This window comes from Mustela erminea, chromosome 11 (genome assembly GCF_009829155.1).
Source record: "Mustela erminea isolate mMusErm1 chromosome 11, mMusErm1.Pri, whole genome shotgun sequence".
In the NCBI taxonomy this organism is placed as follows: Eukaryota; Metazoa; Chordata; class Mammalia; order Carnivora; family Mustelidae; genus Mustela; species Mustela erminea.
Genome location: NC_045624.1, coordinates 52376384 through 52390536, shown reverse-complemented (window position 1 = coordinate 52390536; position 14153 = coordinate 52376384). Strand labels below are relative to the sequence as shown.

Genomic DNA, 14153 nt, shown 5'->3' with positions numbered 1-14153 from the left:
GATCAAGCCCACCTCTGCCTCTGGGTGGGCATGGAGTCTGCTTGGGGTTCTCTTTCTCCCTCTCCCTCTTGGTGCCCTCCCCTCCCCCGCCAATCATGTTCTCTCTAAGATAGATGGAAGGAAGGCAGGAAGGCAGGAAGGACGGGAGATGATAGATAAATATCATTCTCAATAAGGTAGATGCTATCAGAAAAATCTTAATCAATAAAATATTTACTTAACAATAGGCTTGGTGATTGATCTAGGAGAACTGCACTATGTAAGAATACCACCTTAGAAGAGCTAGCAGGGAGTGCCATGTTGTATTAACTCTGGGCAGAATTTCTATATCCAACTAGTTACACGATGTCATTGACTAATGTAATACCCCAAGGTAGACAGTTAAAATGTTGTTTCTTAAAGTGGGGGAGGAGGTTGTGGACTTCCTCTTTCAAAACTACTGATCCCTGGTCCCCAGCCCAGCCCAGCCTACTTGCTAGGATTGGGATTCCTGAAAGTAGGACCCAGAATCTATACTGTAAACATTCCCCAGGTGATTCTGATACACATTAAAAATTGAGAGCTACCAAGTTAAGACTGTATATATTTCTTTATATTCTTTTTGGGTTTCCCAGAACAGTGGAATTTGTAACTTCCACTATTCCCATCACTTTATAACCCGCCAGGGAAAAAACCGAGCAGGATTAGCTCAATTGTCTCTGTTGTCATATGGTGGCTGTGTGACTAGGGATTAGGCAACTCACATATTCTTCTGAATTTTGGCTTCCTCATCTGAAAATAGGGATAGCAGTATCTACTTTTTAGGGCTGTTAGGAAAATTAAATCGTATAATACATGCAGATTAAGTCATGCTGAACACAAGACGGTAAATGGTTCCACCCTTGTGCAATTGCAATCACAAGGGATATGAAATGATTTTACCACGGACGTGACAAGGCCTTCGTAACTTTGCTCAGTGAAAAATCTGTTCTTAGTTATGACACCAACATGGAATATCTACTTCCAACAAGTTACCTCCAACAAGTAAAAACTGAAACCAGATGAGGAATATTCAGAAGCTCTGCAAGCTTTTAACATTTTAGAAATTTGAGTATTAATGAGACAAGAAAAAAAAATAGGTATAAATCTCACAAAAGATGACACAAAATTATTATTTGAGGTATATGATTACTAGTAAAAACCCTATCAGGTAATAATATCTACTAGTATAAATAGGCCAGTTTGGATAGAGAACCAGTTACAAAAAACACAAAAAGAGAAAACTTTCTCCCGTACGTGATGTAAACTTTAATCACAGCAAACTTTATATATGATGGAAAAATTTTCTATTCCTAAAGAACAATAAAAACCAAAATACATAGGAATTAAATGAAATACATAGGACCGATATACTTAAAAAAAATTTTATGTGTTTTTACCATGATTTTTTTGAGAAAATCAGCCTTGATGGAAAAAAAAACCAAAATTTTATTGAAATATGTTAAATATTTTAAGAATAGACATAAACTAGCTTATTAAATGAGAAAAGCCAGCAATGTAATGATATCAATTCATTTCACAGTAATTTATACACTTAATTCAATTTCAATAAAAAAGATTATTTGGAATTAAAAAATTAAATTTAATTTACTATAATTAATTTAATTTAAATTTTAAATTTAAATTTTGGAATTAAAAAAATTAAATTCTGAAGTTAACAAAATGTGATAGCTAAGAAAATAATAAGAGTAATAACAAATGAGGCACCTTCACTGCCAGAAAGTAGGATATATTTTAAAGCTAAAATAATTTGAGTAATGTGGCATCAGTGATAGAAGGATAGTGAACCCTGTGAAATGGAATAGGAAGTCTGGAAACTTTAAGAAGTATATATAATTATTCACCATACCATAAACATGAGAGATTATTCAATAGTACTGAGATTTCAAAAAGCAATAATATTAATATCTTATCTCATTCTGTTTACCAAAATTAATTCCATATAAGCTAAGTAATTAAAATTTTTTAATGAACAAATGAGAAAGCAAACAAAACCTTGGATGAAAATATGGTGACTGTTTACATAAGCCTAGAATAAGAAAGGAATTTATATGCATTACACCATGGTAGAAGCTACAAAAAATATAATAAATGTGATTTTGTAGTAAAAGGCAATATACAAAATTGAGAAAATAGGGGAAAGTATTTGCAACTTATATAATAAAGGGTCCCTGTCCTTACTATAATAGAGAGTATCTTAAGTATTTATAATAATCACATTTATTTAGCAATTGCTATATGCCCAACAATGTTTCAAATGTTTTACGTATACTGACTTATTTACTTCTCACAATACTCTGAGATAGGCATGATTGTTCATTCTATAGATGATAAAACTGAGGCACAAAGAGGCTAAGTAATTCACCCAGGATTACACAGCCAGTAAGAGAGCGGGATTTGGGTTTAGGCAGTTGGGCTCCACATTAATCACCCCTCTACTATTAATACAAAGAAATAAGATATCTCATTGGTGATTGATCTAGGAGAATTATCAACACAAAGCTATCAACACAAAGAAATAAGAAAAAGATGACCCAGACAAAGGACCAATGACCTAAAGAAGCAAATCACACAAAAAAGTTTATCTGAACATGAAACACATGTAAATATATTCAGACTCATAATCAAAGAAATGCCATATTAAATACTGAGATACCATTTTATACCTATCAAAATGAAAAAGATTAAAAAGTCAGTGCCCACTATTAACCACAGTCCTGAAATTCCCATACACTGCTGGTGTAAGCAAACTGGTATCACCTTTCATTATAAAGGGTAACATGGCAACATTTACCAGAACACTTAAAATGTATATGCCTTTGACTTTACAGTTTCACTTCAAGGATCTTATTCTGAAAAAAATGTCAAATGAGTGCAGAGACATCTGTGCAACAATGTGCCCTGCAATATTATATATGATAGAAAAATGGAAATGATTCATCTATCCCCATAAAATTGAACTAATAAAATCTATTCAGAAAAATGATGCAAAATACATTTTTATATGAATACTATGGGAAAATGAATATAACATATTGTCAAATTTTAAAATATTATAACACAGGAAGCACAATATGATAGTTCTTTTGTAATATAAATTAAAATGCATGTGTGTTTGTGTATACATATATATATATGCACACTAAAATATTAATAGTGATGACTTCTGGGTAGTAGAATCATAAATAGTTTTTCCCTTGTGCTTTTTGGTGTTTTCCACATTTCTCTATTGATCATGTTCTGTAAATAGGGTTGGTAACACTCATTCTTAAGGAGGGGAAAAGCAGGAAATAATTTTTCCATCCAAGGGGAATGGACAAAACACAGTGTGAGATCACAAGAGGAAAAGAGAACAGAGGAGAACAAGAGAAGAGAGTAGAGGAAGGGTAGAAAGACAAGGTATTTCTTAGTAATACGTGACAAGAAACAGGCTTACCACATATCCTTTTGATGGGAGGATAAGCCTCCTTAGCCATGAAGTTTGCAAAAACTCCAGAAATAACTGAAAAACCACAAAAACAGAAGATGAGAATAAGATTCATTCAAGAATTTAACCGCCCCCACTCTTGACTAGCTTAGCACAGGAACACAAATGAGGGATCTAAGCCAGAATGGAAGGAAGGCAATCCTTAAATAAGGACTTGATTCACCAATGCCTTAGGTAGGAGGCTCTGAAGTTAGTAATCAGTACCCTACTGCAAATCAGTGATAATGTATTGAACATAATTATGCTGGAGTTAATTGCATAGTAAATTACATCAAGCTCCAGTTCCATGGTCTATGCTTCTTCATTCCCAAGTGACTTCTCTCGTTTGTCTTCAGAAGTTAGAGATGGAGGTTCCTCCCTGTGTCTGGATGAGCTCTCCCAGACGTCACATCACAACTTTGGTGCCTGTTATTGGCAGACCTTCACAGAATGCTGTTGTAACAATGGATTATTCTACATTGGAGTGTTCTGTAAGGAAAAAAAACCTCTGGTACTGCCAGCAGTTTATGTTCTGTTTAATTTATACAGTGAGCCCTGGAAACAGGTTGTTGCTACTAGTATCTGGAGCTGCAGTTGGAGGTTGGAGGTTGGAAGCATGAAAGAAAATGGTGAAATCTTTCAGAAATGACAAAACCAGACAATCATTTTTAATTTCTGTCACCATTTACATCAAAATAATTAAATGCTCAGGTGCAAGTTTCAACTCTAAGGAAGAATTGTTTCAATGTCATATGGAAAGACAAGTCAGAAAGGAGCTTTGAAATTATTCAAGTACATGATGTAGAGCAGGGGGAAATGTATCATTGAGGAGAATCTTTTAACTTGAAGAAGCCAGAATAGAAATGTTACAAGAAGATCATGGAAGATTATTAAGTTTTGAATAGTGGCCTGGTCTCTTTCCATGAAGGATAGAAGAGGAAATGATCTCAATTAAGTAAAGCAAGACCCTCTGACTTACAGAAGGGTTTGATGCACAATATTTTGTGGATAGTCTTGGAGCCCTCCCTGCTCCAGAGATGTTTAAAGAGCAGAAGGATGCAAACCCACTGTCTGGGGGGCTGAGGGAAACCTCCCTAAGGATAAAAACACAGACTCTCTGACATTGTATGGTGCTTTCCAGTCCTGGGTTTCTATAAGCAATGAAGAGATGCTTATTTTTAGGTTCTAAGCTATTATTCTCCATGCTGACCTTCGTCTTACACACCTCCATCACATACTTCTCTCCCACCCTGACGTATTTTTCTTCTTTATTTTCATGCAGACATTTGCTATTAAAAAAATTAGAGGAAAGAGAAGTTATTTAGGTAAGTTATCCCTGGCAGCTGCTATATCAAAAACAACTCTTTCTTCTGACAGAATGAGAATACTAACAACCTGCAGGTGTCCTTTACTTTAAGTCAACAGACCATACATATTGTCAAGTGTTCCAGCCCTATTTTCACAGTAGCTCCTGCTAGGGAGTAAAGGGAAAGATGAGTGTTGAGGATGTGAGCTCTTTCATAGCTTTTTATAAAAGCAACAGTATGTGGGTGTGTAAATATTCATACTAGATAAGACAGTATTTTTATAAGGTTAGGGATGAAGACAAATTATGAAAACTTATAATGAAAAAAAAACCCAAACTGGTCAGGAAGGGGGTGACACAGATCTAAGAACTAAAAATCAATCTTTTTTCTTGCCTCACAATTACTTTCCCCCCAAGACAATCTCTTATTACCCTAATAATTAACCACTGTTTTAAAAGGATTGATTGACTATTTTATTTCTGGGACAGATGTTGTTATATTTATTTAAATGACTTTTTTTGGCCAATTACAAACTGTCACCCACACAAACATTCTCACCTGTTCCCTCATCAGACACTTCTGGATTGGTCCTCTTTTAGGAGGATAAATGTCCGTCCCATCTACCACAGCTCCCAGAATCCATCAAAAAAGTACCCACTCTTATAAATCATGTAAAAAAATAAACACAGCATTCCAAAATAAAAGTAAGCAAAAGATATGAACAGAGTGAGGATATAAGCCAATAAAACATACATGATGCTCAACATCATGAATAATAACAAAAGAGTGAGGGCTAAAAAAAATAAAACAGATAATTCCTGTTTTGATCAAAATGTAGAGAAGCTGGTATTGTTGGTCAAAGTGCAAACTAGTGTAATTTCTCAAAAGAGAAATTTTACAGGCCAATGAAAACTTCAAATGCACATACCCTTTGTCCCGGAAGACTACTTCTGAATATTTGACTTACAGATAAAATATGGCAAAGATCTATGTTCAGAGGTATTAGCAAAAAAAAAAAAATTTTTTTTTAAACAATTTCAGTATCCACGAAAAAGAGGAACTAATTATAGCAATTATGGTAATTTCATATAGTAGAGTATTATACAGTTCCTAAAAGATCAGGTAAATCTAAAGGGACTAAGGGGGAAACTGTCCAAATAAATATATTCTAAATTGTATTTAACAGTCACATATGCACTCATCTTAAAAATCAAATGATCAAATGGCTTAAAACAAAATACAGTAATTCCCTATTCTACCCCTTCCCAATCCTGCAATTCTTTCCTCAGAGACAACCACTTCTTACTATTTTCGCTCTTTCTTTTGGCATTTATACATCACCTTATTTCTAAATCAGTACTGTCCAACAGAAATATAATGCAAGCCACATACAAAATTTTAAGCTCTCTGGTGGCCACATTTTTACAAAAGTGAAATAAATTTAATATCTCTTACTTAACCCAATATATTCAAATATTATCTTTGCAATATATAATCTATATCAAATTCTTAATGAGATACTTTACATTCTCTTTTTGTTCTAAGTCTTCAAAATTCAGTGTGTAGCTCACACTAACAGCATATCTCAATATGGACCAGTCACATTTTCAGTGCTAAATAGCTACTCACTATCATGTTGGATAGCATGGCACTAAACAAACTATTTGCTATCTTGGTACATGCAAAAGAATGAAACTGGACCACTCTTACACCATGTACAAAAGTAAACTCAAAATTGATGAAAGAACCTAACTATGAGATCTGAAACCATGAAACTGCTTAAAATGCCTCAGCAACATTTTTCAAAATACCTCAAGCAAAGAAAACAAAAGCAAAAATAAACTATTGAGACTATACCAAAATAAAAAGCTTTTGCACAGTGAAGGAAACTCTCAGCCAAATGGAAAGGCAACCTACTGAATGGGGAAAGATATTTACAAATGACATATCTGTTAAGGGTTTAGTATCTAAAATCTAAAGAGAACCTATACAACTCAACACCCAAATAATAATAATAATCTGACTAAAAGTGAGCAGAGGACCCAAATAAACATTTTTCCAAAGACATAGAGATGGCCAATGGACACATGAAAAGATGCTCAACATCACTTACCATCAGGGAAATGCAAATCAACACAATAAGATATCACCTTACACCTATCAGGTTGGCTAATATCAAAAGGACAAGAAATAACAAGTGTTGACAAGGATGTGGAGAAAAGGGAACCCTAATGCACTATTGGGGAACAATGGAAATTGGTGAAACCACTATGGGAAACAGTATGGAGTTTCTTCAAAAAAATAAAAAATAAAAATATTGTACAATCCACTAATTCCACTACTGGATATTTACCCAAAGAAAATGAAAGCACTAATTCAAGAAGCTACATGCACCCCTATGTTTATTACAGCAACATTTATAATAACCAATATATGGAAAAAACCTAAGTTCCATCAATAGAGGTATGAATGGATGAAGGAGATGTGGTGCACATATATAATGGAATATTACTCAGACATAATAAAGAATGAAATCTCACCCTTTGTGATAACATGGATAGACCTAGAGGGGATTATGCTAGGTGAAATTCTCTCAGACAGAGAAAAACAAATACCACAAGATTTCACTTATATGTAGAACCAAAAAAACAAAACAAATGAACAAACAAACAAAAAACAAGAGAATCACAAATACAGAGAAAAAACTAGGGGTTGCGTGAGGAGAAAAGTGGGGGGATGAGTAAAATAGGTGAAGGGGATTAAGAGGTGCAAACTCCTACTTATAAAACAAGGAAATCAGGGCGCCTGGGTGGCTCAGTGGGTTAAGCCGCTGCCTTCGGCTCAGGTCATGATCTCAGGGTCCTGGGATCGAGTCCCCCATCAGGCTCTCTGCTCAGCAGGGAGCCTGCTTCCCTCTCTCTCTCCCTGCCTGCCTCTCCATCTGCTTGTGATTTCTCTCTGTCAAATAAATAAATAAATAAAATCTTAAAAAAAAAAAAAACAAGGAAATCATAGGGGTGCAAAGTACAGCATGGGGAATATAGTCAACAATATTGTAATAACATTGTGTGGTGACAGACAGTAACTACATCACTCTATGTTCACCGTGACTGGTGAACATAGAGTAATGTACAGAACTGTTGAGTCACTATGCTGTATGCCTGAAACTAAAATAGCACTGTATGCTAACTATGCTTCAAAAATTTTTTTTGATTAAAAAAATAGAATACTGGGCACCTGGATGGCTCAGTGGGTTAAGCATCTGCCTTTTGCTCAGGTCATGATCCCAGGATCCTGGGATGAAATCCCACATCAGGCTCCCTGTTCAGTGGGGGGCCTGCTTCTCCCTCTCCCTCTTCTCCTCCCCCTGCTCGTGTTCTCCCTCTCTCTCTCACCCTTGTTCTCTCTTAAATAAGTAAGTAAGTAATAAATAAATAAATACTATCTTAAAAAACAGAATACTGCTTTTCATTCATTAATGAATTCCTATTATGAGCAAACAAAGGTCTAGCTCTACTTACACTTTTTTGCTTTCTTTCTCACAACTTTATATACATTATACTTTTTGGTTAACTATTCAATATTTACATTATATACCCATGCAAATGTTAATGACAACCAAGCACTATAATGTGCTATAATAGTGTTTCCCTTCCTCTTTTGTTTTTCCTTAATTTAATAATCACCTTGTTTTTTATTAACTTGAATATAATAGGTATACTATTATAGTAAGTCTTCCACATTGTCCAGTGGTCTTTCCACTGGTCAATCCCATCAGGGAATGTATCAGTTCTCAGTAGTCTCTCATATTCTTTCTTCCTTTATATACATACTTTTATCAAACTCATATTCTAGTAGTTCTACACAGTTAAGAAGAATAGTTCTATGTTCCAACTACCAAAGGAAATCTACAGATTCCATGCAATCCCTATCATATCCCAGCAGCATTTTTTGGAGAAATAGAAAAATTCATCCTAAAACTCATGGAATCTCAAGGGACCCGTAATAGCCAAAACAATTTTAAATAAAAAATTTGGATAACTCACACTTCCTGATTTCAAAACATATTGTGAAGCTACAATAATCCAAGAAATATGATGCTGGCATAAAGACAGACATGTAGATCAATGAAATAGAATGGACAGCCCAGAAGTAAACTCACATTATTGTCAAACAATCTTCAACAAGGCACCAAGACCACTCAATGAAAAAGGGACAGTCTCTTCCACAAATGGTGCTGGGTAAACCAAATATCCACCTGCAAAACAGTGGCTGGACCTTTATATATATATACATACTGTGTACATGGGCAAAGGACATGAATAAAGGTTTTCCAAAGATGATCTACAAACGGCCAAGAAGCATATAAAAAAAAGTTCAATGTCACTAGTTGTCAGAGAAATGCAAATCAAAACTACAACGAAATATCACCTCCCACCTATTAGGATGGGTACTATAAAAAACAAAAACAAAATCAACAAAAAAAAAAAAAACAGAAAATAATAAGCATTAGCAAAGATGTGGAGAAATTAGGACACTTGTGCACTGTTGATGAGATTGTAAACTGCAACTGCTGTGAAAATAGTATAGCAGTTTTTCAAAAAATTAAAAATACAGCTACCATATGATCCAGCAACCCCACTTCTGAGTATATATCCAAAAGAATTGAAAGCAGGGTCTTGAAGAGATTATTTGTACACCCATCCTTATAGCAACACTATTCATAATAGCCAAGAGGTGTTACCAACCCAAATGTCCATCAACGGATCAATGAATAAACCAGATGTGGTATATACATACAATGGAATATTATTCGGCCTTAAAAAGGAAGGAAATCCTGTTGCATACTACAACATGGATGAAACTTGTGGACATTGTGCTAAGTGACCTAAGTCAGAGACAAAACACAAATACTGTGTGATTCCACTTATATGAGGTATCTAAAGTAGTTGACTTCACTGGAACAGAAAGTAGAATAGTAGGGAAATGGGAAGGGGGAGTTGGTATTTAATGGCTGTAGAATCTCACTCTCAGTTTTGTAAGATGGAAAGGTTCTAGAGATCTATTTCACAACAATGTGAAATACTAACACTACTAAACTGTATACTTAAAATGGTCAAGGGGCACCTGGGTCGCTCAGTGGGTTAAAGCCTCTGCCTTCGGCTCAGGTCATGATCCCAGGGTCCTGGGATCAAGTCCCGCATCTGGCTCTTTGCTCAGCAAGGAGCCTGCTTCCTCCTCTCTCTCTGCCTGCCTCTCCACCTACTTGTGATCTCTGTCTGTCAAATAAATAAATAGAATCTTTAGAAAAAAATAAATAAGATGGTCAATTTTATGTTATGTGTTTTTATTACAATATATTGTTTTTGAAAGACTGATACAGTGGCAAAAGACAGTGGTGCCAGCTTTCAACCAAATTCCTGAATCATGCTGTTCCAATCAGTACTGCTTGCCCTCTACATTTGATGGGCAACTGTTGTCCTGGGATCTCCTTCCACCTCTCTCTGGGAGATTCCCTTCCCTGAACTGTATTCCATACTCTCCTCTTTCTTGGCTTCTTCACTCATCTATATGGAGTGTATCCTCCCGGAGCTTCCTGAAAAGGGGGACTTTCTGCAAGATTTTTAGATTTGCCTGTCTGAAAGTATCTTCTTTTCACCTGATTTGACTCAAGGTTCTGCTCATTATAGACATCCACGTTGGAAATAAACATCCTTCATGGTTTTGGAAGTATTGCCCAAGGCCTTCTAGCTTCCAGTGCTGCTGTTGAGAAGTTCAGAGACCTTTTAATTGATGATCACTTATATGTGACCTGTTTTTATATCTGGGATCTTGTGAAATCTTCCTTATCCTGAAGGTAATGAAATTTCACAATTATGGTGGAGCCATCTTTTCCTTCACTGTTTTCGGCAATCATTGGGCCTCTTGAACCTCAAAATTCATGTCCTCGCAGTTCTGAAAAATGTTCTCCCCTCCATGTTCTCTGCACTCTATTTCTGAACCTTGTACTGTTGGATCGTTAGGTTTCCTGGACTTATCCTCTAATTTTCTTCTCTTTATTCCATTTTCAACTCTTTCCTTTTTGCTCTACTTTTAAGGGATTTCCTCGCCTTTTCATGTAACCCTTCTTTTGGGTTTTTCCTCTGGTGATATGTTTCCATTATCCAAGGATTATTTCTGTTTCCAAGCATTACTTTTTACAGCACCTCATTCTTCTTTCATGGAAGAAATATTTTCGCTGAGGATATTAATGTCAGGTTTTTTTTCTAACTGTACAATCTGTTTCTTCTGTTGCTTTTCTGTTTATTTTGGACTTTCTCGTGTAAGATGCTATCCTCACACAGCTGGTTGTCTACTCACATTCAAAAGAAGGTGAAGAAAGGGCTAATTGGAACCTTTAAGCTTGAGGATAGGGCTTAGTGACTTGGAGCTTCACTATAGAGTGATCTAGCTGATATGGTGTCCATATCTTTATGTCTTTTTGCTTGCACAGGTCAAATTTCCTATAGTGTACTCTTCTGGTCCCTATCTGGAAGATGAAGAAGGCCTGACTGCTGAGCTTAGGGAGCCAAATGGGAAATAATCTTCAGTATGTGCAGTATCATGCACACAATCCCTCCATTTTCAGCATAGAATCCATGCCATGCCTTCACCTGTGTCTTGCATTCCAAGCCCAGACACCCTGATCCCCACATCCCTAACTCCCCCCTCCTCACCACTTTAATACTCCTGTTCCAGCTGTCAGCTGCTGAGTTAGAGCAGAAGGCTCTCAGCTTTCTCTGGGGCCAGATTAGGGTTCAGTTTTCCTGGGTCTATATCATTTGCTACTCTTCCACCTACCTTTCTGCTTCCAAAATGTTAACAACTTCTGGCTCTTCTTTTATTTATCCCATCTTTATAAGTTTTCATCTTATAAGAAAAACCTCTTTCTATTGTTGTAGTGGTTTTGGAAGGCAGAGAAAATATATGTTCAAGCTACCATATTAACCCAGAAGTTGCCAAAATAAATCTATTTTTAAAAAGAAAAAAATTTGGAACACATAATACGTATATTCCCATTTATATAAAAAAAAACTTTGTACTGTTGATGAGATAAAAAAAAAAGATGAGAGATTAAAAAAAAGATGAGACTCTAGGTAGGCTGATAAATGCATGAAAGACTTCCGGATAAGGGTACACTCACTTTTCACTTTGTGCCCCTCTAGACTGGTTAGTTTCTTTTTTTTTTTTTTTTTTTTAAACCGTGAGTATAATTTGTGAAGAACTTATTTAAGATTACATTTTAAAGACCTAGCTCTATGAAATAAATTATCTTAACCAAAGAGAGCATGTCATAGGCCAGCATGAACCTCCCTGAACCCATTACCTGCTCTAGCTTGTCAATGGTCTCAGAGAGGGTTAAAACAGGTTGTGTGTCTAGAAAGCACACAAGTACAATGTTTGGCCTCAGGAACCCTAGAATATACAATAGGCCATTCTGATTCCAAGTAGAGAAACAACCCAGATCTTGACTTCCAATCCAGAAAAAGAGCAGTGTTATGAAACAGACTAGGCCAGACCACCGTAGGTCCTGGAGTATTCTGCCAGACTTGCCTACCCCATCTACTGTACCCTCATCTGTCCCCTTGAGCACACACTGTAGTTCCCAATTAACTGCATCCTCAACATGTCTGTCTGAGTGATTCATATATCACATATGCAAAGCTGCTCTAAGTCTATTCCCAGGGAGCTTTCATTCTTTAAAAACAAAACAAAACAAAACAAAATAAAACAAAACATTTATCTGTGGCAGCAGATCATAACGATTAACTCATCCAAGCTGATTTAGTTCTACTACAGTTTCCACTGTCAACGAGCACATTACTTAACCTCTCTGTGCCATAGCTTCCTTGCTGACAAAATGAAGATGGTAAGTAGCTGCTTCTGTGGCTCCTGGGGGGCAGGGACTAAGTGAGTTGATACTGGTAAATGGTTATTGAGTACCCATCCTATACCAGAGGTGGAGACACATAGAAGTCATCAAAATAGAGATTCCTGCTCCCATGGAGCTTAAGTTCTAGTAAGAATGGCACAATTTGGTTACAGAAAAGGAAAAAAGACGCAAATAACCAATCATAACACCTGGTGCTAGGATTTATAATGGAAGAGTAAAAATGTGGTAGAAGTTGCAACAGGGTACCAGTTTCTCAATTAATTCTCATAGTTAGGCAGGAATTCGGTGGTTGCACAACAAAAGATATTCAGAAAAACCTTCCTCTTAGCCAACACTTGAAGCTTATTATATAGTTTCTTCTATTTAAGATTACCTTTTAAAAGAAAGGTCCTATTTTTTAAACATTGGAGTGTCTCAATAAAAAAGAAGACAGATTCCAATGTATGTGTGCCTTGGAGAAAAGGAGAGTTAGCATGTTACTTCCTCCCTCCGCTAAAGCAAAAACGTGCCTATTTGTTCTCTGCAGCAGTAATAGAATTGCTGGCATTAACTAAGCGCTAAGTATAAAGGCACTGCATGTCTGGTCTTGGATAGTCCCTAGTTTCACTTTCTGGTTCTTGGGGACACTCCCAGATGCCCCAGGGAAGATCTCAGAGCCTCCCCACCCTATCACCGCCTCAAGCCAGTAGTTTGTTTGGCCCGTTGAACACTCACTTGATGAAGTGCCCTACACCATGGAACCCCACCATCTACCAATCTTAGATTGGCTAGGTATAAGTTATGGTTGAAAGCAATTAGGAATAATGATTTATAATATTATAAAATCCCTGACACGATCAACTAAAAAGTCTCAGAGAGTAGCCTAACATTTTTATTCCCACAGGTAAAGGAATTCAATGGACGAGAAATAGCTATAGATTTCCATCTTTTTTCCCCCGAGTTATCTAGTGTTCAAGCCTTGATGCAAACCATTGATACTCTGTGGCCTCCAGCCTAACTCTTGTCTCTTGTTTTCATGGTCAAAGGGATTTCCCCAGTAGTTCAGTAAAAAAGAGAGAGGAAGGGTAATTTACTAAGTACTTCCCTTCCTTACAGTCACAAGGCCCACGCTATTTCCTATCTGAGACACTCAACTTAGAAAGTATTGATGAAGATGGCTGAGATGGAATGTAGAAGTTATCTTATGATAAAGAGAATATAAAAGACAAACACATATATACACATGCCCAGCTAAATGTAAATATATGAAAGATAGGCTTTGGGTGATTAGAGTTAGATGAGGTAGATCAGGGGAAGGCTTAAGAAAGAATTGACTGTAAGTTTCATTCATTCATTAAACAAGTATTTACTAAGGACCTACTATATTCCAGGCACTGTGCTAGACACTAGGGGAACAGTGAGCAAAATC

General features: G+C 36.3%; 1 long non-coding RNA gene across 1 annotated transcript in view; it reads right to left on the bottom strand.

Moving 5' to 3' along the window:
- Window positions 1-3910, bottom strand: part of LOC116569349 — a 32091-nt gene extending 28181 nt beyond the window's left edge. The window contains exons 1-2 of the long non-coding RNA XR_004276989.1: window positions 3797-3910; window positions 3476-3541 (exon numbers count right to left, since the gene is read on the bottom strand). This is a non-coding gene — a long non-coding RNA (uncharacterized LOC116569349). The remainder of the gene's footprint in view (window positions 1-3475; window positions 3542-3796) is intronic.
- Between the last annotated feature and the right edge of the window lie 10243 nt (window positions 3911-14153).